This window comes from Mustela nivalis, assembly GCF_964662115.1.
Source record: "Mustela nivalis genome assembly, chromosome: X".
Taxonomy (NCBI): domain Eukaryota; kingdom Metazoa; phylum Chordata; class Mammalia; order Carnivora; family Mustelidae; genus Mustela; species Mustela nivalis.
In genome coordinates, this window is record NC_139040.1 from 8,485,229 (window position 1) to 8,510,932 (window position 25,704).

Consider the following 25,704-nt stretch of genomic DNA (forward strand, 5'->3'; position numbering starts at 1 on the left):
CTTGCATTTTCATGAGAGAACTGGACAATGAACAAATAAACGAATAAACTTACAGTATCAGATGATAGTAAGTACTATAAAGAAAAGTAAAGCAATGTAAGTGGTTTAGAGTATGGGGAGAAGGCTTTTAAAATGCAGTTTCTGAGATGATGATATCTGAGTAGAGATTTAAATGAAGAGAACATGCAATGGTGGAGGGAACAGCCAGCAAGTTTTAAGTCCTTATGCAGGAGTAGCACTAAGAGCTAGATAAGTGTGGATGCCAGGGTGGGCGGAGCTCAGAAAGGGAAAGAGCGGCAGGCAATGATGGCAGAGATCTAGACCAGAATCAGACCATAGAGAGCCTTGCAAACCATCATAAGGACTTGGATTTTATTCAAAGTGAAATGGCTGGTGTTAGAGTTAAGAGCAAGAGAAGAACTTGTCTGACTTGTATTCAGAAAGGTTACCTCAACCACTGTGTGGGTAACCGATGTAGAAGGGCAGGAGGAGTGGAAGCAGGTAAGAAGTGATGGTAGTGAAATCATCTAGAATGGTTATGGTGAGGCATTGAGACATGCTTGTATTTGGGACAGTGTGGAAGGCAGAGGCAACATGATTTGCTGATAGATTAGGTGTGGGATGTGCAAAAGGATGTTTCCAAGGCTTATGGATAGCCTAAGAAAATGGAAGAATGAAACTGCCTCTCAAGTTGGGTCTTATAGATTAGGAGAAGGACTTTGGACATCACTCCCCAAAAATGTAAGTCACAAAATAACATAATAAATCCCTCATTTCAGAAGGATTTTTAAAACATTTTTTTAATTTTGTAATTTTTTATTAACATATAATGTATTATTAGCCCTAGAGGTACAGGTCTGTGAATCGCCAGGTTTACACACTTCACAGCACTCACCATAGCACGTACCCTCCCCAATGTCCATAACCCCACCCCCCTCTCCCGACCCCCCTTCCCCTGGCAACCCTCAGTTTGTTTTGTGAGATTAAGGGTCACTTATGGCTTGTCTCCCTCCCAATCCCATCTTGTTTCATTTATTCTTCTCCTACCCACTTAAGCCTCCATGTTGCATCACCACTTCCTCATATCAGGGAGATCATATAGAAGGATTGTTTTGAACGTCATGTAGGAAGTCCTTTGGAGAAATGGGAGAGGGATCAACAAGGAGGCCTTCATAACGGTCCATGTGAAAGATGGGCAAAGTGCTGGCAGCTGACTTAGAGAAGAGGGGGGGAATCTGAGAGAAAGTCCTGGATTCTTTTATATACTGAGTATTTTTTTTTAAAGATTTATTTATTTGTCAGAGAGAGAGCGAGCGAGAGCGAGCACAGGCAGACACAGTGGAAGGTCATTCTACTGTCATTCAGTAGAGCTTAATTGTATTTTTCCCTAACATCTGGAAGCATAAACAATGCAAATTATGTTCTTAAAAGGCCTTGGCAATGTTTGTACTACCACTGCCATGGCCCTTGGGTATCCCAGATATCCTTTATTGAATGCCCCCACAGACCAAATGCCACTACTGAAATAGCAGTTACAGAGACTCTATGGAGGAATTAAAATATTTGGCGGCTGGAGTGAAGAACTCTAGTGAACTAAATGGGGATACAAACTGAGGCTTAACCTGATAATAGTGTTCTTTGAAAATGCCTGTATAGTTGAAATGATGTAGGAAAAGGTTTTTTTTTTTTTTTAAGATTTTATTTATTTATTTGACACACAGAGATCACAAGTAGGCAGAGAGGCAGGCAGAGAGAGGAGGAAGCAGGCTCCCCACTGAGCAGAGAGCCTGATGTGGGGCTCGATCCCAGGACCCTGGGATCATGACCTGAGCCGAAGGCAGAGGCTTCAACCCACTGAGCCACCCAGATGCCCCTAGGAAAAGGTTTTATAAATTTTAAAGCCACATCTCATCAGAGAGACCTTCCCTGACAACAACTAAAACAACAGTGTTGGCTCAACTACTTCTTCTCCCACTTTCCTGCTTCATTTTTCTCCATATTTCTTAACCACCAGCTGCTATACTCTCTATTTCTCTAAGTCATGTGGGTTTTTACCTCTTTTTGAACAAAATATAAGCCCCCTGAGGTCAGGGATTTTCTGTTTTGTTCACTGCTGGATGTTCAACATTTAGTATAATGCCTGGTACATACTATGAATTCTTAATCCTTTAAAAAAAAACTTTTAAATTGTAAAATGTGTAGATTTTAGGCAAGAGGGAGAAGAGGAGGAAGACTAGGAGGATGATGTTATGAGCTCCTGACCCAGTAGAAGTTGGCACCAATAATACGTTTTGTCAGGTATATCTGCACAGTTTGAGTCCATCCTGTCTGGTCTTTTGGCATTATTTTTGCTGTAGCTGGTCAGGTTGGGGGGCCAACCATTCTGGTTTCCTTGGGACCAAGGCTTTTCTCAAGACAGGGGGTTTTCAATACCAAGATTGAGAAAGCATCAGGCAGATCAGGATGGTTGGTCACCCTATGTTCAGGGGTATGGGTGGCATTTGAGAATGCAAAATGCAACCGAGTTAGTTCAGTGTAGTGTCCATATTCCACTTCCTCTACTCACTCATGCTATGAATTTGGGAATTCCCTTTTCACCATGAGGTCTTTATTTTCAACAACTAGAGAATAAGGATTTGAGCTAGCTGGTTTCTAATAGTCCTAGCTCTAACAGTCTGCAGTTCTTATTGCCATGCATAGGAATTGAACCCATTATATTGATCTACCACAGTGACCTTCTCAGCAACAGCTGAACAAGGTAGTCAACTGAATCCAACTAATTAAATTAATAATTGGGATAATATCACTTGCCATTGGGAATTGACATCTGCATTTGTTTTAAGATTTTATTCCAGGATGCCTAGGTGGCTCAGTCAGTTGAGCAACTGCCTTGGGCTTATGTCATGATCCTGGAGTCCCAGGATCAAGTCCTGTGTCAGGCTTCCAGTTCAGTGAGCAGTCTGTTTCTCCCTTGGACCCTCCCGCTTCTTGGCCTCTCTGCCTCACCCTCTCTCTCTTAAATAAATAAAATCTTTTTTAAAAAATAAAATTTTCCAATGTTATTATTGGATATTATTTTCCAAATTCAAGTGATTCATGTTGGAGCCGACTCCAACAAGATTTCCCCAATGCTTTTGATGTGGTCCTTGTTGCCCTTCGGCTGATTGGAGAAGTGGAGGGAAGGCTAATTTTTACTAACCCCGAGGAAAGACCTCTGTCTGCCCAGATTGCTCACACATTTGCTCCTGAGGCCTTAAAGTCTATTCATAATGGCATAAAATTTATGAGGAAAATATGTGTATTTATCATGTATATCATAACACAGTCATATTCCCTTATTCAAAATGGAGTATAAAGACCTGACAGTACAATTATTTTCTCAACACAGATCATCAAGGAGGAACAGGAACACCCAGAGGACTAAAAGGCCAAGATTGGGAAGAGGGCAAAGAGCTTATCTTTGAATTGAAAATGCCTGTGTGATCAGGCATCACTATTTTGCCCAAGGCACCATTATGGATTATGCAGCCCCAGGACCTTATATTCCTCTGGGGGCTGGGTACCCTGATTAGTCAAGTAATATTTTTATAGTGACAACCTTATATCTCATGCTCCTTATTATTTTGTTTCTGTTTTCCTCCTCAGACTGATTTACTACTTCAGCACTGATGACACAGACATTTATCTGACCTACAGTCCTCATGAGTTCTCTTAACTCTAATCAATTCCTAGATTGTTGACATCCAATTTGAGCTCATACATAACTGCAGTTAATATTACATGTCAGAATAGAGATAAAATATTTGCTGTGGATGGTAAATTTCCATGAAATGAGTAAATTTTTACCTGTCTTGCTTTCTTGCCTGCATTTAGCCCGACTTCTATATGTCCTGTGTCATATTCACTTGCGCCGTTCCCTTTCCCTTCTTGTCTTGTAGTCTGAGTTTTGCCTTGATATCTCTTATTGACTCCATTTCCCCCCTTCAGTTTCAAATTATATTAAGTACAGACTATCTAAAAAATAACTCTAGTCTCCTATTTTCAACCATGATTTAGAAATACCATTTTGGGTACCATCTTATAGTTTGTACTTGTTTTTCCAAATGCATTCGTTTCATATTGGCCAGACTATATCACTAAAGGCAACTATATTTACATACTCATAGAATTTCTCAGTCTTGAAGATGTGTCCGAGGTCATTTATTTCCAATTCCACATATGGTACTTGAACACCTTTTGGTCTGTGTGTAAGTATCTCAACCAGGACAGTTCCAACAGCTAGAAAAGCCTGTCTTACTTCAGCCTGAAGTCCGTCTTCTTAGATGTCTGGCCATGGATTCTATCTCTACTCCTTGACACTACCTAGAATAAATCCCCAAGAAATAGCCCTCTAGAGAGCTGAAGAGAACAATGTCCTTATGTCCTACCTAAATCTTACCTTCTCCAAATTACATGGTCCTTTAGCTTCACAAGTTCCATGTCTGACATGGTCACAGTTCCCTTCATTCTCTTCTCTGGTCATATTCTTGGGTATGGAACTCATTCTATAGAGGCCTATTGGTACTAGTGGAGAATACTTACATTATTACCTATTTCATTGCACAAATTTTGCTTCTGCTGCCTAAACTGTTGCAGTAACTTTTTTTTTTTTTTTAACACTCATACTACACCAGTGATTCTCAAATGGTTTTCCCTGGACCAGCAGCATCAGTATCAGCTTCACTTGGGAAAAAAAAAAAGAAAGAAATGCAAATACTTGGATTGGACCCAAGACCTGTTGAATTAGAAACTCCAGCAGGTGAAGCCCAGCAAACTGTTTTAACAAGCCCTCCCGGTGACTGTAATTCACGCTTGAGTTTGAGAAGTGTGGTATTATTTTTTTAAAAAAGATTTTATTTATTTGACAGATCACAAGTAGGCAGAGAGGCAGGCAGAGAGAGAGGAGGAAGCAGGCCCCCTGCTGAGCAGAGAGCCCAATGCGGGGCTCGATCCCAGGACCCTGGGACCATGACCTGAGCTGAAAGCAGAGGCTTTAACCCACTGAGCCACCCAGGTGCCCCAAGAAGTGTTGTATTCTTGACTGATATTCAAACTCCTAAATATTTCTTCCACATGCTGCTTGTAGGCCAAACTTCCTCTCCCAAAGTACTTAGAGATGTGGCTTACGTTTGCTGAATTCAGTACTGCATTTCATCAGATTCATTCCACTATCTCATTTTGTGAAATGCTTCTTGGATTCTAATTCTCAGGTGGGGTCATCAAGATGGTGACATGTGGTTCCTGACTTCACTTCCCCTCACAGGAATAGCTAACAACTCTTCATGAACAAGATACCACTGAGAGAATTCAAGAACATGGGAGCAAGGCTGAAGTATAGCCTGCTGCACCACAGAGGTCCGGAGAGACTGCATTAGAAGGGTAAGAGATGCGACTACACCCTGACCTGACTGCATTGCCCCTTCCCACAGGCTGGCTCAGCACTTTGCAGAGGGTTCTGATTCTGTGCTACAATGTACTTGCTAACCCTCACAAATCTGGCTTTGTGTCAATGGCAGTTTTGATAAACTTGAATCAAATATTTGTTTTAAAAAGGCTTCATTTCTAGGGGTGCTCAGGTGGCTCAGTCAGTTAAGCAGCTGCTCTCAAGTTCCACGCTGGGCTCCCTGCTCAGCAGGGAGTCTGCTTTTCCCTCTGCCTCTCCCCACCCCCACCCCCACCCCCCATTTGTACTCACACTCTCTCTCACATAAAATCTTTTTTTTTAAGTTTTATTTTTCTGTGATAAAGCTATGTTCATAATTTTCCTCAGAGGAAAACTTATGTTTCAAAACCGACAGCTTCTGAGGGGGACGGTGTTAAAAGTAAGCTCTTGTATTGAGTTCTTTGTCCAAAGAAGCCAGAGCTCGAGACAAGTACTGGGAAAAGACGTTAATGGTTCAGAAAGAGGCAACCGTGAGTCCAGAATGGGCCTCCAGTCCACAAAGTGAAAAGGAGGCAGTTAATCAATTCTTCTTGCTTCTTTAGCTCAGATTAGCTTATGGTTCTCAATCAACCCCAACATCACTTTCTTTCTTTTTTTATTATTGTTATTTATTTGACAGAGAGAGAGATCACAAGTAGGCAGAGAGGAAGCAGAGAGAGAGGGGGAGGCAGGCTCCCTGCTGAGCAGAGAGTCCCATGCGGGGCCCGACCCCAGGACCCTGAGATCCTGACCCGAGCCGAAGGCAGAGGCTTAACCCACTGAGCCACCCAGGTGCCCCCCAACATCACTTTCGAATCACCCGGAGAGGTTGAGAAACTAACACTCCTAAGGACTCAGTTCACTTGATCTGGAGTGACGCGTGGGCATGGATTTTTAAAAAATTTTTTTAAGATTTTATTTATTTATTTGACAGAGAGATCACAAGTAGGCAGAGAGGCAGGCAGAGAGAGGAGGAAACAGGCTCCCTGCTGAGCAGAGAGCCCAATGCGGGGCTCGATCCCAGGACCCTGAGATCATGACCTGAGCCGAAGGCAGAGGCTTAACCCACTGAGCCACCCAGGTGCCCCACATGGATTTTTAAAATATAGTTTCTGACATGAATCTAATGTGTCTCTGGGATTGATTGAGAAACATTGGAATAGGGATTTTTAGGGACTTTGGCATTCACCTGAGTGAGATGGCAGCCACCATGGAGTTTTGAGCAATAGAGTGGCATGATCTGACTTAGGGGTTAATAGGATAACTGGCTTCCCTGGTGAGAAGAGGCTAAGATATGTGACACAAAAACGATCCAGACAAAGTGCTATGGGCATTCAAAGAAATGGGAGCTCACTGCTCAGGGATGATTAGGGAACCTTCATAGAGGTGTAGGCTGCATGGAAACAGATTTTTCAGCTGGGCAAAGTAGGCATGTGAACGGAATTCCAAGGACATGAAATGACATGAGCAGTGGCAGGGAATATTTGCAGAATGTAGTACTATTGTAAGTCAGAAACAAGAGAAGACTAGTAGATTGAGGCTCTAACTTCGCAGGTCCTGAGTGCCATGGTCACCATTTTCAACTTATTAATACAATCTAGGAAAAGTTGTTGAGAGCTTTCAAGCTGGAAAATGACCTTACTGAAGCTATGTTTGCCTGTTTCTTCTCAACCATCTCCCCCACATCCAGTTGCTCATTAAAAATCACCCTTCTGTCTCTGACGTTTCTCCCAAATGTATCCTTTCTTCTTCACAACTTCTATCACTCACTCAAAGCTGAAGTTCCCATTCTCTAAATGCAAGCTGCCAACGACCTCCTCACCTGCATTCCCACGTGTGCTATCTGGAAGATGGGGCAGACTGGCACTTTAGTTTCAAATGTACACTGTACTGTTTTCCTTTTGCATCCTATTGCATTCAAGACCCTTTTTAATTGTTCCTAAGATACTTCACCAGCTTTTCTCCTGCTCCCAACACACAAACACACATATACACACCCTAACCTTCCTTTTCTTTTACCTTACCAGCCATATCGATATTCTCAGTTGTGTTGTATCACAAGAATTTCCTCAAGTTGCTGTACTTTTCAAAACTGTAATTGTCAGTGGTTACATAATGTTTCATTGGCCATCCTCTGCTGTTGAACTTTTAGAGGTTGTGAACTGTTTTGAGAGGTTGTAAATTTTGAGAGGTCATGAATTTTCTTTGTGTGCATATATTTTTTTTAATTTCCCCAAGATAGATTTCCAGAAATGGGATCACCAGCTCAAAAGCAATGAAGAACTTTGTGATTCTTTATACATATTTCCAAATTGCTTTTCAAAAGTGATATAAAAGAGTACTGGCTTCTCTGCCTTTTACCCTTCTTAAAGCTTTTACCAGTACTGGGGTAATCCCCATATTTAAATTAATGAATCATAACATGTATCTAATCTTTTAAAATATATTTTGCTGATTCCTTGGGTCATGATATATATATTTGATATTTCTTGTTTGTTTTTGTGAGATTGTTTAATTTCCTTTGTCCACTTATCTGCTTATGCCTTTACTGATTTTGATAATCTGTAATTATACTTAAGATATTAATCCTTTGCTCTTTGACTTGATAGACTTGTATATTTGGCCAAAAGAAGTAGCACAGCTCTAGAGTATACTTAGAAATAGGAAACATTATAGTTTCCTAGGGTTGGAACTTCTGGGAGAGTGGTACTGGTGGGCAATGTGAGGTATATTGCTGGTATATAGCTGGTATATTTTCAGAAACCATAATCTAATTCCACAAAAAAAAAGATATTCCTCCCTTATGGGTAACATCAAAATCTGAGGTTGTGATGCCAAAATCTGAGCTTACCTTATGTTTATCATTCTTCCTCTACTTTTCCCTGTACAATGCAAATTTATTCATAATATTGTTCTAGTGACTCTGCTTTTTAAAGAGACTTTGTTCTACTCTCTTTGCTTTTAGTTCAGCTGCTTTTGCCAAATGAATAATGGTAGCTCATCCAAACTTTACAGGTATTTGTGAACATAGACCATATGACAGAATTACTCATATGTGCTTTCCTTCCGTTCATTAGAATGATGACTATGAGAAATGTTTTCCCCTAAAATAGGGTTTTATAAAAATTCTCAGAAAGTCATCTTCCATAATTATTTCATGGGTCAATTTAGCTAAAAAGTATAATTATAATACCTCTGAGTACAAAGCCACGAAAATATTCCCTTTGAAACAAACATCACAGCATTACAAGACTTGTCAATGACCTTTCTAGAACCCATATGAAGATTTTGTCTCTAGGGAGCAGAAGGATGAAGGTAGGAGATATTCACATTTTTTCTGTAGTTGGGCATGCTCTTCTGCTTTGTAATTTTCGGACACATACTTAATTCTGAGGTGTCCCCTCTGTCCCCCATCCCACCCTAGACAGAGTTGGAAATAGTGTTGGCGTTGGTTGTAACGGTGATGGTTGGGCATTCTCTCTGAGAGAATCATAATGATGGATGCTGGCATTTTCATAGACCCTGTATTACTTTATTTAACTTTTTTAGGTTGACATATTCATTTTTGAGAAAGAAAGAGAGCAATCAGGTGGAGGGGCAGAGGGAGAGAGAGAGAGAGAATCTCCAGCAGACTCTTCACTAAGTGTGGCCTTAAAAAGGGCTCGATCCCACAAACCTGAGACCATGACCCCAGCTGAAACCAAGAATCAGATGCCCAACTGACTGAGCCATCTAGGTACCCCATAGACTGTATTATTTTAGAACAGAATTTGGGGCTTTTCCTCTTGATATCTCTCAAATCCACTAAGGCTGTACTTTGTACAATATAGGTGTTCAGTAAAGGTCTGTAAGCTGGGAACCTGAAGCTGATGAATGTAAACCATCATGGAATGTAAATGGTATGAATTTAAAGGTCAACCTGAAACTCTTCAGTAAAGCATACTTATGGAAACAAGCTAAAAATCAGTTGTAAACACTGTGGCAAATTTAATGTCAAGTTTTAATCAGGCAAGTTTGTCAATTGTGCCTCACCCGTGGGCTGCGAGAACTGGTTGAGAATCAGCATCTAGCATGGAGGCATCTGATAGTGATGTTGCTGGGGAGGGAATATATGGTTTTGCTTCGGATAGCATATTGATTCTACACTGAGAGAGGAGGGAGAAAGTAATTGGCAGCAGTGGGGGAGAGAGAGAGAGAGAATATAATATTTTAAATTTACCTGTCCCCAACATAAGTGTGGGTGGGCATTATCTACAAATCTTTCAGTTTCAGTGTGCCTTTGCCTTGTAGCTTGATTCCCCATTTGGTTTGACTTTTAGAAAGAAGGATGACAGTAGGGCACCTGGCTGGCTTAGTCATTGGAGCACACGACTCTTGATCTCAGGGTCATGACTTCAAGACCCATGCTGGGCATAGAGCTTACTTAAAATTAATAAAAAAGAAAAGAACGAAGGATGACAGTTTCTGCTATAAAAGCCTCACCACCATTCCCGTACTTTGCTAAGTGTTCTAGCTTTTCATTGATGTTTCTTCTCTAGAATCAGGATTAAGTGGTTGCCCTCCCAATATAATTTCAGGAAAATCAGATTGTTATGTCACATTGCTCTACCTGGTCTTCTGTTTCAGATCAATTATTAAGAAGCAAAGTAGTGTGGAGGTGGTACTGTCTCCCTCAGATGGGGCTTTGTATGCCATCTAAATTAGGATACAATCATTTTGTTTCCGTTAAGTGATGGCTGTACCATCTGTCCACTTTGCCTCTGCTATTCAAAATCTCAGATGATTTTTAATATTAAAAATCATTATGCCAAGAGAATATTTTGTGGCATTTTCAAAATTGCTTTTTATACAATGGGAAGTGCTCTGAATCACTGCAAGTCAAAGTTTTTTTTTTAAGCTTTTATTTATTTATTTGACAGACAGAGATCACAAGTAGGCAGAGAGGCAGGCAGAGAGAGAGGGGGAAGCAGGCTCCCTGTCAAGCAGAGAGCCCAATGTGGGGCTCAATCCCAGAACCCTGAGATCATGACCTGAGCCAAAGGCAGAGGCTTAACCCTCTGAGCCACCCAGGCACCCCGAAGTCAAAGTTTTTTTCAAGATGAGACTGAAGGGTGAGTTCAGATTGGAACTGAGGTTAAAGTGAAAAGAGAAAGTTTGGAAAGTTCAGAGAAAGGCCCCACTCCATAAAATGAAGACCTTTCCAAGGAGTGGGTTCCCTACTCCCCAGCCATCTTAGCAAGGGTCCTTCCTATAGGTCAGGGACAACCAAAGGATGTCAAAGTGCTTGGGCTACTTTCCACAAAACTCTTGACAGGGCTCTAGTAAATAAGATAATATATAGAAATAGGTTACTATATTACCTGGTATATAGTAAGTATAATAAATAGCTATTATATAGTATAGCATATTATAGTAGAAAAACAGATTTGGGATCAATTATCGGTTGCCATTTCTTAACTGTATGGCCTTAGGCAAGTAAGATAATCTATCTGAACCTCCACTGTCTTTTTGGGAAAATGGAAGCAGTGATAATAATTCAATTTATAGAGTTGTGTGGATCAAATCAGATAAAAGTATATCTAGCCCCTAGAACAAGATTGAACCCCCAATAGCTTTCAGTGTGGCAGCCGTAACTAAAATAACCACTGTTTGCAATGTCAAATGATTTCTCTGCTGCACTGTCTTTTTCTAGCCACTCCCAGACTGCTTTATCTACTGCATTTGTTTCCATCATTCTGCAAAGAATGGATTGCTGTGCCCATTGTATGATGGCAGTTGCACTTAATCTGTTCTGAATTTACCACTGAAAAACAAGTAGTTCAGGTGCGTGGGTGGCTCAGTTAGTTAAACATCTGCCTCTTAATTTTGGCTCGGGTCACAATCTCAGCGTCCTGGGATAGAGCCCCTCATCGCATCACATTGCATTGTAGCGGGCTCCACGCTCAGTGGGGGTCTGCTTGGGATTCTCTCTCTCCTTCTCCCTCTATACCTCCCTCCCTTTCTCTCGGTCTCTCAAATAAATATATTAATCTTTTAAATAAATAAATAGTTCAACCTTATTCATTTTGCATGAGAAGAAACGGGGTCCAAAGAGGAAAGGGATTGTCTAGCTCATGCATTTTGCTGCTGGCAGGACTGAGCTGGGACCCAAATCTATTGACTCCTTGTCTGTGGTTTTTTCCTCAATGCCATCATGATCCCTCTTAAGGGTTAGATAATTCCCAGAGCACATCCAGCTTCCCTATTCACTCATTGCAAGTCGAGACATTATTTTCCTAGTTTTGCTTTTATTTTGTTTTCATGACATGAGATTGAATTAAAATTTAGAAATTAATTTCCTCAATCACACTAGACACATTTCAAGTGGTCAATAGCAACATGTGACTAAGGGCTACCATATTGTGTATCATGGATATAAAACATTTCGCTCATTGCAGAGAGTTAAGTTAACAAGGGCTTATAACATTCTCCCACTAGGGAGAGACTTCATAAAACCAGACCCCCCACCTGGACCCAGTCTTACCTTGGCTGCCTGCTCACTAGAATCACTGAACAGAGTTTGCCCTCTTCTCTCTACAGTAGCCGGAAGGGAAAGATATTTTGTTTTTATGATTGTTTATATCTATATTTATATATTTTATATTTACATATGTAATATAATTTATATTATATTAATCTCCTGATTTTTTTAGATGAGAAAACTTAATTTCCTGTGCACTGTCTGTTAGAGGACAGTCTCATAGAAAAAGAGCAAAAGAGCTATATACTGTCTATAGTTAGGGTACTTTCTACCACTTATCCATGAATCCTTGAGTATCAGGAAGAAAGAGACCTATCAGCTTGTGGCACTGATTTATAGAGTAACTATGCTGCTTTAATGGAGATAGGTGTAAAGGACTATAAAAGCATATATTTCATCAGTATCTCAAAGTGGTATCTATTCATTGCAACATGATTCACAATAGCCAAGATATAGAAATGAGCAAAGCATGAATGAATAAAGAAGATAGTATATGAATCTGCCGTAAGAAGGAAATCCTGCCATTTGTGGCCACATGGATGGGCATTAAGGGAATTATGCTAAGAGAGATGAGCCAGACAGAGAAAGACAAATATTATATGATATCATTTATATGGCGAATCTAAAACATCTAAAAAAGAAATCAGAGAAACTGAGAATAAAATGGTGGTTACCAAGGGTTGGGGGATGGAGGAGTTGGAGAGATGTTGTTTAAGAATACAAACTTAAAACTAGTAGGTAAATAAGTTCTGGAGATCTAATGCATAGCACGGTGATTTAAGTCAACAATATGGTATTATAATTATAATAATTAATTGTTTTCACCACAAAAACAAAATCACATGATGTGATACAGATGTTAGCTAATACTATGGTGTAATCATATGGTAATATGTAAATGCATCAAACCAACATGCTGTATACCTTAAATCTATACTATGTTATATGACAATTATATCTCATTAAAAAAGATTTTTAATTTACTTTTCACACCACCTTTCACATATTTATGCATATATAGTTCATAAGCTTCTGATTTATGTTTTGGAAATTTGATCAGCTTCTCTGTTTTCTGAAAATAATAAAGAAAAGGAGATTAGTTAGGAAACTTATTCAGTACTAGGAACTACATGCTTGCACTGGGCTAAAAGGATGGGGAGTAAGAGAGAAGGAATTGAGGGCTTGGGCAAGGGGGTGTTGGAAATCATTGAAATTTGGAATACTAGGGAAGGGACACAGTAGTTTGCAACTCTAATATTAATTCCCCCACCTTGTTTTTATATGCTGGAGGTCATTTTACTGAAAATCTAGTAGGGAGTGGACAGTATTAAATTATCATCACAAATCCTCATAGAATTTTCATTTTAGAAGGATGTTTAATTTCCATGACATTTAGGTAAGCAGAAACTGCCACAACCCAATAGATTCTATTTCTGGGGATAATTTCCACTGGATTTTTTTCTAGTCTAAAATATTAGGATAGTGTTACTTTTTAAATTATGGAAGTGTTAAATTCATACAGCAATTTTAGAAAATACAAACAGGTATAAAAAGGTATTTTAAAAGATCATTCATAACCTTGTGCTCCAAAAGAACATTAACATCTTGGTAAATTTGATTCATGCCACAAATATTCAATGGAGCATCTGCCATGTGCCAGGGACTGATTGGTCAATAGAGATATATCGAGGAATAAAACAGAGTCCATGCCTCCGTGAAGCTTACATTTTAAAAGGGGGAAAGAAACCCAATAAATTATTAAATAAAATATATCAATAAATAAAATAATGTCAAATACTAAATACTGTAAAGAAAAATGTAGCTATGTAAGGCTGACAGAGTGACAGAGATACAATTACAAATAAACAGATCAGAAGTCTAAGGACATGGTATTTGGTATTGGAGCTGGATGAAAATAGGATCCAGTTATGTGAAGATTAGAGGGAAAAGCACTTTAGGTACATGGAGATAGATTGCAAAAGGAAGCCTTTTGATGTATCCAAGGAACTAATAAAAGGTCAATGTGTCTGCAGTACTGACAGAAAGAACGAGGGTAAATCAGGCTGAAGTTGGAGAAACAGGCAAAAAAAAAAAAGTTTTTTATCTTGTTGTAAGTGTGATAAGAAGACATTACATTGTGTTAATCAAGGGAGAAAAGTTACCTGATTATATTTAGGGAAATTGTCTTGACCGACCTACAAAGTGCCATTCTGCTGGAATTTTCCTGTGTTGGATTGCTTGTTTGCTGAATTCCCTTTTTCTGGTTTTCCTTCCTTATTTTGATTTTGCAAATTTCCCATAGCTTTCTTTTTGAAAGTGCAAAGGAGATTAATTTGTAGGCGCTACTTATCTGAAAATGTATTTTCCTCATACTGTTGATTGATTTTTTTTCTTGATATAGAATTCTAAGTTGAACATCATTTTCTCTGATTTTGAAGGCATTGCTTCATTATCAAGTTAGCTTCCAGTAATGGTGTCGCGAAGTTTGATGGCACTATAATTCTAGATTCTTTGTATGTGACCTATTGTTCTAACCTCTCTGTAAATTTTAGACTCTTCTCTTTATCCCCAGAGTTCTGAAATTTCATGATATTCTTTTGTATGGTGACTTTATCATGCAGTGTGCTTGGGAAAAGGGAGAACTTTACAAATTATGACCTCTTGTCCTTCAGTTCGAGGAATTGTTCTTGTTTTTTAAATATATGTTTGCTCTGTTCTTTCTTTCTTCCTCCTTCCCTTTCTTTCCCTTCCTCCATATCTGTCTCCCTCTCCCTATCTCTTGTTCCCTCTCTAATATCTCCTTATAATTTGGATATCTTAAATTGATTTTTTAATTTGCTTATCTTTTTCTGTCTACTGTGTTTCTGATCCTTGTTTTAAGTTTCACTTTTGGCATGATATACTGGTGTTTACTGCCTAGTTTCTACTGAGATTTTTAAAAATATGTAACCATATTTTTATTTTCTTTTTTTTTAAAAGATTTTATTTATTTATTTGTCAGAGAGAGAGCGAGTGAGAGCGAGCACAGGCAGACAGAGTGGCAGGCAGAGTCAGAGGGAGAAGGAGGCTGCCTGCGGAGCAAGGAGCCTGATGTGGGACTCGATCCCAGGACGCTGGGATCATGACCTGAGCCGAAGGCAGCTGCTTAACCAACTGAGCCACCCAGGTATCCCCATATTTTTATTTTCTAAGACCGTTTTCTTGTTTGAGGATGTTTCTTTTTTAATATCAACTTTTCCTATTTTATGGATTTAATATATATCTTCTTTATCTGAGATAGTTAATTATTATTGATAAAATTATTAATAATATATTTTGCTCTTTACATTGTTTCTGTTTCTTAGTTTTTTCCTTATGTTTGTTTATAAAAGTCTTTAGCCTTCCTTTGGGGAATTTTCTCAAATGTTCGTTGTCCCTTGGATATTTGCATATTTAAGAATGAGACGTAAAAATGCATTTGGAATTTCTGAGCTAGTACATTGTGCTGTTGACCAGTGGACTTCAGGGTGGTAGATGCCCATGTATCAGTACTTAGAAGTCATTTGTCCAGAAATGGATATTCTAATCTTTCCCCTTGGGATCTACTCTAGATTCTGAGAACTGTGCTGGTGAAGAGAGATTAGAAATCTATAGTTACCTAAGATTTCTTATGTTCTTTAATGCCTCGATGCTATACATGTAACTTCTTAATTCATTTAGGATGCATAATAATATATTACAGCCTAACATATATATCATAAGGTAGCATAATGTAACATCAGCAGTTTTTATCAGAGAGCCTGAGTTTGAATCTTGATTCCACCAGTCACTAATTGCATGACCTTTGGCAGGTTACTTATTGTCTCTGTGTGTTAGTTTCCTCTCTATAAATTGAGGATAAATAGAACCTACTACATATGGTTGTATTACATCATGTTAAGATACATAAAACTCTTAGAATAGTTACTGGCATATAGTGAGTGCTATCTAATGATTAGTTATCATTATTAATTACTCTGTATCAGTACCAGAGTGTTGTAATATTAAAATTACAGTATTTTAAGACCCATGGAAGAAGAAGTAGAATTTTTTCTGTGGCCTCATCTGATAAAACTATGACTAGTTAAAGGAAGCCTTAAGGAGATGAATTTGGTCAAAATAAGGAAAAGAGGGGATTTTCTAATTATTCATAATTTCCCAAAGATAGAATATACAACCTCAGGATTTATGAATTTTCTGTCAATGGAAATGTTTACGAGAGTGTTCGTGAACCATTTTGTGAGTTTTGTGTCAAAGGAAATGTTTAAGAGAATGTTCGTAAACCAGTTAGAAGACATTCCTAGTACCAAATGTCTATTTGCGTTGAATGAACATTGAAGCACTTTTAAAATCTGATATTTTATAATCTTAGTACTATAATCAGAGAACATGAATGGTTCAGAAAGGCAGAAAAAGCTGTGTCATTTTGGCCCTAGTTTTCAATGGCTCTGCAATTTTGACTAGGCAAAAAATTAAATAAATAAATAAGGTCTTTGTTAAACCATAATGGGCTATCATATACAACAGAACTGAAATCACATGTATATAAAGTATGAATTATGGGAAAACAAGTTCAAGTACAGAAAAAATATAAAAATTTAGCTAAGCTTTGGCATGTCCAGGCAAAACTGCTTCATGACCAAAGGAAATTAATCCATATTCCTCCTCCTTAGTGGCATTTATAATTCAATAAAATGAACAATCAATGTCAATATGCTTGGTATTAAATATAATGTTATGAGTGGGTGGCCAGTGGTTGTGAAGAAGATAGAAAGAGTTTAAGCTGTAAAGCAAAACATCTTTCCTGGCTTAATAGGAGCAAATGTGTTTGTTAATGTTCTGGAATTTAGAATTTCTTCTCAATCCTTCAAGTTACACTACATAAAGACACCATTATCTCCCATTTTATCGATCTTAAATCTCCCTTTCCTTTCCAATAATTACTGAGTTCTGTTCACGATAACACTCACTGTGACAGTTCTGTGTATTAAAAGATCCTAAGCAAGTACCAAGGAGATTGAAAACAAATGACCCCTGAGTGCCCATGACAAAACTTACTGGGAGTGAGTCATAAGCTTTGAGTTGCTTTTCCAACAGGCAGATCATATGTGGATTTAACTCCAGTTCTTCCGTGTTCACAAAGACACTCATTTATGAAGTACTTGAGTTAGGTACGAGCTGGAATCACAGAACCAGAATGTCTTGAGATGAGACCTGTGACCTAGTTTGGGGATGAAGGTAGTGGGTAGAAGTTAAGAGCACAGCTTTTGGAATCAGCACATCTCGACTGTACAATCCCGTGTGTGTCCTTGACCTTGCCGAGCATCATTTATCTGTATCTGTAACACGGGGATAAAACTATGTCACATAGACCAAATGTTAAATGTATTTATTTTTTGATGTGAGGATGATAAGAGATGATGTATGTAAAATTATCGGCATGGAGCCTAGCGCTAGTAGGCTCATAAATACTGAATTATGAAAAGTGATGGCCAGTCACTTTAACACTTGGGAAAGAGCACAGGGGATAGGAGAAGTCAGTGTGGATAAAAGAAAGCACGAACTATATCTCCCTGCCTGACAGAATTACTCTGGCCTTTAAGGTGTAACATTCTTAATCCCAATCATTCCTTCTACTCTTCCTCCAACTCTCAAAATCCCTACATCTTCCCAGGCCTGTTGGAGGTAACCAAGCCACTCACTGACAACATCATGCCATTTTACTTGCCACCTGGGTGTCCCACACTTTGGCTCTCATCAGGAACTGGATTGGTCTTTATTTCCCAGGGAAGCATTTCAGATTGTCCCTCTGACACACTTACCACCCATTTTTCTCTATTCCACTTGGCTTTTGACAAACATGTGCTGCCTAGCATTGGGCCATATGTAACTGAGCTATTAGATAAGGTGGCAAAGCCACCTTAACACACAGTCTAAACATCAATACTTCAGTATTCTCTTAAGCACATTTCCCAGTCTTTGAAAATAGGTTCACCAACTTCCACCAATATTGAATTGACCTTGAAAGATACCTTTCACTGTATTCTAAGTCAGTGCCATAAAAAGTCATTTACAAATAGCTCAATTGCATAACATCAAGGGAATGATAAAGTAAATTATGATACATCCACATGATGGACCATTATGTAGCTATTAAAATGATGTTTACAAAGAGTTTTTAATGACATAGGAAATGCTAATGATATAATTCGTAGTGAATAAAGATAAGCTACAGAAATGTTGCATGTAAGATGATTTAAACCATCTAAGAAAATATGATGTATATATATTACTGCCTATAAAATCATATAATTTATAATATTTGGAGCACACAGACCAAATGTTAAATGTATTTATTTAAGTATGTATGCATATGTGTGCGTGTGTGTATAATACTGGAAATAAACATGATGCCAACAGTGATTATCTATAGGTAAAAGAATTACAGGTGATTTTTATTTGTTGGTTTGTATTTTTCTCCTTTATTCTACAATATGCAATCAATACTTTTTTAATCAGTAGAAAATAACAATTCCTTATTCCAAAAAATTATCATAACCAAAGTTAGCTGTGTTTGAGCTGTGGAATCAGTTCAACACCTAGGTAGTTGAGATCTGAATCTCGGACTGCTTCTTATCTTGAGTGTAAATGGTTTCCCTAGACAGGCAAGGCCAGGCAGAGAAGCTTGACCTTGTAAACTGTGGTCTAAAAATATGCTAAGTAGTCAAAGAACTGTATGAATACATAGTCTTTGTGCTATAAGCCAGATCCTGTTCTATGATTCAAGGGTTGCAGGAAGCTGAATAATGATCCCCCTCCAAAGGTATTTCTCATGTCCTAATCCCTGGAACCTGTGAGTGTCATTTTATATGAAAAAAAAAAAAAGGCCTTGTAGATGTGATTAAGTTGAGTGTGTTGTGATGGAGTCTCACATGTAGGCTATAGGCTAGAGGCAGAGGGAAATTAGACCCAAACACCGGAGGAGAATACAACATGACCACAGAGGCAGAGATTGAAACAATGGGATCACAAGCCAAGTGATGCCAGCAGCCGTAAGAAGCCGGAAGTGGCAAGGAACAAATTCTCTGCGAGAGCCTTGGAGAGAGTAAGGCCTGGCCAACACCCGAATTCAGTTAAAATGAGTTCAAACCTTAGGTCTCCAATGTGTAAGATGTTTTAAGCCCCCAGGTTTGTGGTAATATATTACAGCATCCAGAAGAATCTAATACATGGTAATTGTGACATGCATGAAACATGGTATCTGGCTCTGAGTAGAGGAAAGAGAGAAAATGACAATATGATGATAAACATGACTAAAGCTCCCTATGAGGTCTGAGGAAGTCATTTCCGAAGAGAGATGATGCTGAAGCTAGATCTTAGAGAATTAGTACAAGCAACACGATTTGTTTGCCAACAAATCTTATGGGATGGGGTACTAAAGCCTTGAGGGAAATGACTTGTAGTCTCAGTCCCATTTGGGTAGCATGGTGCTCAGCTGGTAGCAGTAGTGAGTAGGGCACAATGGTGAGGCTACCAGACTGAGTCAGGAGATAGATGTTCTGTCATTGCTATGCCACTAACTGTGTGACATTGGGCAAGTCACTTCTTAGATATGAGCCTCAATTTCCAGGCTTCTCCTGCTATCTGAAGGTAGAGCATCTCTATGAAAACTTTCCTATGCCAAAATGGCATAAAGCAAAGAAGCAATTCGTAAGTGTTCCCAGTCCCCCCAAAAAGAACCTGTCTTAGGCATATATATCTATATAGATATATATGGTTACATATCCTATAACCTTAGGATATATCTTACTAAAAGATGCACAGAATAAATCGAGATAAAGCATAGATACTCACAGAGTTCAAAGCTCTGGTGGCTTGAGGCTGAGATGCTGAGTGTAGTGAATGCTCTTTTCACTTTTTGCCTTTTCTCATAAAAGTGAAAATCCTCTTTGGATTTCTTTTGGTTAGTGTAAATGGATACTAACATAGGTCTTTCAAAGCAAAGTGGCATGACACAAACTTTTGAAAAGCAGGGAATAGCTGTATTTAAAATGCAAAGTTTGAACTAGATTTCTAAACATCTCTTGCCATTCTAAATTTCTAAATTTCCTTAAGCCTGTATCTTTACCACATTAGGGGAGTGAACATTGAGAATCAGTATGTATGGACGGGTACATTGTAAGTATTTATAAGACATAAGTAAGTGTTCCTAAAAACTCAAATTATAGGTTTAAAATAAAGTGTATAATATTTTGCAATGAGAACAGATTTCTATAAATGTAAAAGTCCATGTAAATATTTGCACACTTATGCAACACTCAGAAGACATACAAGTATTTATTGCATGGTATTGTGTTTACCAGATTTTCTACTATTAAAATGTTTATGTTAAATTAAAATAGACTCCTAGCCCATATTCAAATAATATAGAAAGAGACACTGAATTGGAATCCAAGGAAGAAAAGATAAATGAGAGCAAAAAAGGTTTTGGGCAAAAAATCCTTTTTAGTCTTCATGTTATGTCACAGTGATGGAGTATAAGGTGCAGAGGCTGGAATGGTTTAATCAACCCAGCTTCCTAAAAAAACTTGTTCTGATCCTTTGCTGAAGCCTTAAGAATGTTAAGACTGTCCCCTACGGTAGTAGGTGGGATGTGGCAACCTTTGTTCATGCCAGCACTACAGATCATCGGCAGGATTGACTCTGTGACTCAAAGGAACAGGTGAGCAGAAAGAAATTCAGAAGTTATTAAGCAATTTCTCTTTCCCGCTGAGCTAAGGAGGAGCCAAGCTCATAGTCTGTTTTCTTCATGGTATTAGGACCAGTCTTCTTCCATCAGATCCTAGATAACATTGCATCAGTGGTGCGTATCTGTCTGAATCTGAAACCCTCTGTGGAGGAGACTTCCCCAAGGATGTGGCCCAAGAGGAGGCACAGTGGGTCAGGTGTAGGAAGAATTGGGTGTTGCACAGTGTGAGCAAAAACAACAATAAGGTCAGGTGAGAAACAGCTTATTGTGAGCAGAGAACCTCACCTGCTCTGACATCATTGGAACATAAACTGTGGGGCAGAACCTGGTGTGAGTTGAGTCTAGCCAAGAGGCTTGGATTTGAACTTGTAAGCCAATGGAGAACCTTTGCAAGTAATACTAACAGTAGAGTCAGGTGGACTGATAGCTGGAGGAATATGCACAAAAGGAAACCATTTTGTGTAAATTATGTCAAGCATTTTACAAAACATGTGGAGAATCAGTATAATTGAGAAGGGAAATTATAAAAGTACGTATCAGGGGCACCTGGGTGGCTCAGTGGGTTAAGTGTCTGCCTTTGGGTCAGGTCATGGGATCGAGCCCCACATCAGACTTCTTGCTCAGCAGGGAGCCCGCTTCTCCCTCTCCTTCTACCTGCTAATCCACCTGCTTGCGTTCTCTCTGTGTGTATCACATAAATAAATAAAAATTTTTTAAGAGTATACATCAAGCAGTCATGTGAACTCAAGAGTTAGAACAATGGCTCTGACTTATAGCCATGAGTTGAGGTTAGATTCAAGGGCCAGGATTTCTTTTGGGTAAATTATCTACCTACAGTTCCAGCAACTTCAGAGTTGCCTGAAGACATATTCTATTTGTCTTAAAGGATCATGTCCTGAATTAAGGTGAAGTTCCCTAGAAGGACCTTTTAAAGTCTCTTTACTTATCTCTTTGCCTTTGGTCTTTCTTCCCTTTATTCCATTTTACATGCTGTGATCTGATTTATCTATCAAAGCACGGCTGTGATCATGCCCTTGTTACAAAACCACCATTGACTCACATCCCCATTTAACCACTGCCTAAAAATACAAATCTAGATTTTTCTGTCCTTAGCTCTCTGGTTCTAAGCTAAGGTTCTCCCATTATCTCATATTATTCCTTTTCATATACCAGATATTACAGCCAAACAAAACAACTGTTTGCTTCTCTTAGCATCCTGCATGCTTCTGACCATGGTTGTCCCTCGTGTCCTTGTCATCTGTGCCCATTTGCCTTCTATCATTGCCTGAGGCTGAGCTCAGGTGTTTGGTCTGCCATTATGCTTTGCTTGGAATCCTCTTTCATCTGGGAGAAGACCTGTATACATTTTAAGGCCCATTTCATTTATTATGCCTCCAGTGTCTTTGCTGACTTCCTTTTCCCAAGTGGAGAAGAAATTTTCTCCCACCTGTGATGCCCCCATAGCTTTTTGTTCATTCCATTATGACCCCTAAAATGTATGTATTACTTGAGTACTGGAGTTCAGTTCATGCAAATGTCCCTTTTTTTTTCCTTCAAGTCAAATTCTGACAATAAAGAACAATGGCATGAAATCTGAAAGCGTGGGATCTTTCTAGACATGCAAAAATGGCACAACTGATGTCTTTTGTGAAAACGTAATCAAATCCATGAGGGATGATAAGATGTAGATGCATTAAGCATTGTTCAGATGTATCCCACATCTTCTTCTGATTGACCATGTAGAAGGTACTATACCTAGGATCATCAGTGCTCCTCAATCTCACTCTTATCCTCTGAAACACAAGGATTTCAAATACATATAGAGTATTTCCAATTTGTTTTCACTTGACTGATCAAAATATTATTTTTAGGAGTAATTTATTTCTCAGAATCTCTGCAAATGTTGTTTATTTAAAAAAAAAAAAACCTTGTTGCAAACTGACTCTATAGCAATTTGAATGAAATTAAGATTAAACTAATTCTTGTAGAGTATGTAGACTCATTTATCAAGAGGGATTTTTAATGAGTATATTATGCAGGCACCATATCTACTCAGGTTAATGTCAGATGAGAAGGAAAGTCTTGAGCAATTGCCTCAAACTTCAGCCAGCGTTAGAGACTTGCTTTTCAGGCATGATTTCAGGGCTGGAACCTAGCTGAGGTGAATGAGACACTCAACTGAGAAGCAAAATTTAATATGGTGCTAGGTTGAGTGGAATCCATATTTAAAAGCTTAGATTTTTAAAAAAAATCATATCTTAAAAATATTTTTGATTTTTTAAAATATTTCATTAAAATATTATCTTGCTTACTAAGTTTTGTAGCATGCCCCTTAATTTTGCATTTAAGGTGAGTGCCCCACTCACCTCACACTAGCCTGGTCTTTCTTGGTTTATGGTATAGACATACTAAAGCTTACCCTCATTTTGTCTGCCTCACCCCTGGACCTTCGAAACCAGGTGACTTAACTCACATATCAGGCTTGATGGTATGTTTGCCTGCTTTCAAGATCAATAAATTCAGTGTATAATTTCACTCATTTGAGACAGGGAGAGAGAGAGAGAGAGAGAGAGAGAGAGCATGAGGGGGGGAGGGGCAGAGGGAGAGGGACAAGCAGACTCCCCACTGAGTGCAAAGTGGACACGGGGCTCGATCCCAGGACCCTGAGGATTGTGACCTGAGCCAAAGGCAGAAACTTAACCAACTGAGCCAACCAGGTGCCCCTGTTGAGTAACTCTTGATAGACACTGTCTTGTAATGGGTCTTAGGTGCCATATTAATTTTACTGAGAAATCAAAACAGTCCAAATTGGTAGACTGCTTTGTTTATGAAATCCAAAGTGTATTTCAGCAGGTAGTGAGAACTAAGGGATTGGTATATTAATATGGGAGAATTTTGTAATTCTTCAGGATAAAAGAAGCTGACTATAAGAAAGTAAAATCATCTCGACTGTTGGCGTAGTAGTCTGTAAAATGTTAGTTATCTTGATTCACATGCATCCAATCGTATTAGGTAAGGAACATTTTTAATTTTTGAAGACTGCAGCACAGAATGGTGAGCTTTTTCAGTGATGTCTGCTATACAGCACTGTACCTAGCTACTTAGGAAGAAAAATTAATATTAACCACATGAATTCAAGGGCATCTGTCCAAATTCTCAGGTGGATTTCCCCATTGCCTTTAACATCTAATAATAGTTCAGTTCACACAGTACAAGCTTTCACAGAGCTTTCCACTCCAGGTTATTAATCATCAGTGTCCTATGATTTTTCTTACAGAGCTTATAACCTAACTCTAATAATGCTGGGAAATGTCATAGCAGCTAGTGTTTAATCTTCAAGTACTTTTTAAATTTGAATCAGAAAAAGATTGTAGTTTGCTTTTCTGGAACTTTGAACATAACCAGAAACTTATATTGTTATGTACAGCATATGTGTCAGTAAAATAAGTGAGAATCAGAAATTGTAAGGATCATTGCAAGTCATACTTTGCAGTGCCTTAATTTCACAAATGGAGAAATGGAGACCACAAAAGAAATACTGTTATTTTATTACAACCCATACTCCCTTTCCTCAGATGTACAGTTGAGCCTTGAACATGGGTTTGAACTGTGCAGGTTGACATATACACAGATATTTTTCAATAAATATAGTTAGTACTGTAAATGTGTTTTCCTTATAATTTCCTTCATAGCATTATCTTTTCTCTAGCTTACCTTCTTGTAAAAAGACAGTATAGAATACATGTAGCATACACAATATATGTCAATTGACTATGTTATCAGTAATTTTTCTGGTCAATAGTAGCTTAACAATAGTGGTTAAATTTGGGGGGATTCAAAAGTTATACATGGATTTTTGACTGTATGGGGGCTGGCAACCTTACCCCCATGTTATTCAAGGAACAGGTGTATTTATGTGCAACCTGTGGTTTTATTTAATGAAAAAGTATATGAATGTAAATTTATATTTGTTCATACTCATCCACCTGATCTGGGTGGGCACATTTTATCTCTCTTCTTCTCTACTGAAAAATAGTAAGTGCCCTCATGTGGTATCGGGCTAAGTACTATATATAATGAGTGAAATGGGCAAGGTTTCTCTGAGCCTTTTTTCCCTCTGCACTTTTAAATCACTTTTCAAGGGGTGCCTAGGTGGCTCAGTGGGTTAAAGCCTCTGCTTTCAGCTCAGGTCATGATCCCAGGGTCCTAGGATTGAGCCCTGCATGACCTGAGCAGTGATTTAATAATATTTTCCCATAAATAATATTAATATTAATATTGTTAATATTAATATACTATTTTTCCATGAAAAATAATTTTTGGAACACTGAAAAATAAAATTTTAAAAATCTTGAATATAATTAAAGAGAAAAAAATTCACTTAATAATATTCACTCGGGATTTGAGGCCCTGGTTATATGATAGTGTACACAACTCTTAAGAAATTGCATCCTTCTGGAGTAAGAAAACACTCCCCCCTCATAGTCAAATTCCACCCCTGATTCTTGGCTTATGGATAGTATATTGGCTATTATACTAACAAGGAGCTATAACTAAGTGCTTCTCATGTCAGACATCATGCAGAGGATTTCATGGTCAAAGTATAAGGAGGAGAAGTGAGCTAACAGAAACACTTCTACCAACATCCATAGAAACTATAGGGTGTGTCCAAAATGGAATGCAAAATGAAAATTTTGTCATGTCTCCTCCAGACAGATACGAAAATCTCTTATAGCTAAAACTTGATTTTTACCTAGGATATATCCTTCAACCACCTATTATATCAACTATTGAAGCCACAGTAAATGAAGGAAGTGATTAAGGGTGGCTTGTATTAAGTGTAGCCTAAAGGTACATGAAATCATTAATATAATCATGTGAAATTCTCCTTCATGGACACTTTAAAAAGGTTTTCCTTCATAAAAACCATGATAGAGAGATGCAAACAGAGGCAGT